General features: G+C 33.2%; 1 protein-coding gene across 1 annotated transcript in view; it reads left to right on the top strand.

Annotated features, from left to right (window-relative positions):
- Positions 1-2500, top strand: part of LOC119598321 (elastin-like) — a 9779-nt gene that overhangs the window by 3140 nt on the left and 4139 nt on the right. The gene's annotated exons all lie outside the window — the stretch shown is intronic.

Genomic DNA, 2500 nt, shown 5'->3' with positions numbered 1-2500 from the left:
CTAGTTATTCTTTTTGTAGAATTTGATAAGGATATTTCCAAAAACTCTGTCGTATTAACTGAAATCCGAATTAGTACAAGTCAAAATCGGAATTATCGTGCATTAATTTGCGGAGAGCATTCGATGATAAAACTCTACGGTAATCCCACCCACATTTCAATAACATGGGCGTGTGGTACTTTTATAGAAAAATCCAATATTCGTATTTTTCTATTTTCTTTTGATATTTATGTTAGCTTTCATGATATTTTTGCTTACAATTATAATAAGTATTATTAACATCATCATAACTTGATACAAATAGTAGAATGACGGTGATAACATAAATGATAATAGTGATAATATGGGTAATTATTGGGATCATGATAACGAGTGTACTAATGATAGTAATTATACGAATGGTCACGTTAGCACTAATTATAAAGAAAAAGAGTCATTATAACCCTCATTATCTTTATTGGAAATCCGAGGACAGTTGGAAACAGAGAGAGGGGGGAGGGGGGATGGATAAACCTGGTCAGTTTATCGAATCACATATCACTTTATCCGATAAGGCACTTGACCACTTGCCTCTGATAAGGGATCGTGATTACGTTTTATCAAAGAAAGGAATTGCATGGTAGTTGGTCAAAATCCTTAATTCTCATGCTTTTTAAACATGAGTATTTTTCATAAGAAAAATACTCTTTAACTCCTAATACTACTATTACTATCACTACTTCAGTAAATACTATTACCTCACCCCCTATCTACATTCTCTCCCCCTCCCTCTTTTCACCCTCTTCCCCCTTTTTCTATTCATTCGCCTCTTCCTCTCCCCTCCATCTCCTCCTCCTCGCTTTCCTTGTCTCCATCCCTTCCCTCTCTCCCTCCTTCTCCCTTTCTCCTTCCTCCTCCCTCCCTCTCTCTATTCCCTCCCTTTCTCCTTCCTCCTCCCTCCCTCTCTCCATTCCCTCCCTTTCTCCTTCCCCCCCTCTCTCTCTCCGACCTCCAACTTCTCCCCTCTCCCTCCATTTCCTCCCTTTCTCTCCCATTTCTCTTCCCACTCCTTTTTTTCCCACCCTCTTTCTTCCTTTCCCCATTCTCTCCATCTTCCATTCCTCTTTTGGCTTTTTTCTATCCAGTTTTATCTCCTTCCTCCCTTCATCCTTCCTTATCCCTCTCTCCGTTCTCCCCTCTCCCTCCTTCCCATTTTCTCCCGTACAGAAAATGAAGGTAATTCCAAATACGAATTTAGAGTTTCCAAGTATCCCTTAAATGCTCCGAGGGTAATGCTTTTAGAAAACGGGGAGAGCGCGTAAAAGTATAGTAGCATCATAGAAAACGGGATATTAAAAGAGAGAGTGGAGAGTATATGATATTATTTTTTTCGTTTTTATTGTTGTTCTTATCGTTGTTTTCACTTATAATCATTATCATGGTTATTATTATCATCATTATTATTATCATTAATGACATTATCATTATCATCATTATTATTTTTGTTATTACTATTATTATTGTCATTATTATTCTTACTATTACTTTCATTATCATTATTATCATTATAATAATAATAATAATAATAATAATAATAATTATAATAATAATTATTATCATTATCATTATTATTATTATTATTATTATCAGTGTATCATTACTATTATTATTATCATTGTTATTGCTGTTACTGTTATTATTATAATTGTTTTTATTATCATTACTTATATTATTATTATTATAATTATTATTATTATTATCATCATCATCTATTATTATTATTATCATTATCATCATCATTGTCTATATTATTATTAGTAGTATTAGTATTACAAATATTATAATTATTACTATTATTATCATTGTTAGTATCATTATGATCACAACAGTAACAATAACTATTATATTATTATTGCCATTAACAGGAGAGAGAAAGGGAGGGGAGGCGATAGAGGGGGAGAGAAGGAGAAAGGGAGGGAGGGAGAGGGAGAGAGTGGAGGAGGGAGAGAAAGAGGGACGAGAGGAGAGATAGGGAGAGAGGGAGGGAAAGTAGGAGAGAGGGAGGGAGGAAGGAGAGAGGGAGGGAGGAAGGAGAGAGGGAGGGAGGAGAAGAGAGCGAGAGAGAGGGAGAGATAGGGAGAGAGGGAGGGAAGAGAGGAGGGAGGGAAGAAAGTGGGTAAGAGAAAAAGGAATAAAAGGAGGAGGAACATGAGATAAGGAAGATAAGGTGTGTTGGCGATGTTTTTATTATTATTAATCTTCTGTTTTATTTTTTCTTCTTCCTCTTTTCATTTTCTTATTTTTCTTTTATTATCTTAGTCATTACTATCTTAACAATATTGAGATTATTGTTTTTAGTGTCATTATTTTCATTATCATTGCTGTTGTTATTGTTGTTGTTGTTGTTATAATAATAATAATAATAATAATAATAATAATAATAATAATAATAATAATAATGATTATTATTATTATTATTATTATTATTGTTATTAATATCATTATTATTATTATTATTATT

The sequence above is a fragment of the Penaeus monodon genome, chromosome 41 (genome assembly GCF_015228065.2).
Source record: "Penaeus monodon isolate SGIC_2016 chromosome 41, NSTDA_Pmon_1, whole genome shotgun sequence".
NCBI classification, from domain to species: Eukaryota; Metazoa; Arthropoda; class Malacostraca; order Decapoda; family Penaeidae; genus Penaeus; species Penaeus monodon.
This window is presented reverse-complemented; position numbering and strand designations above follow the sequence as displayed.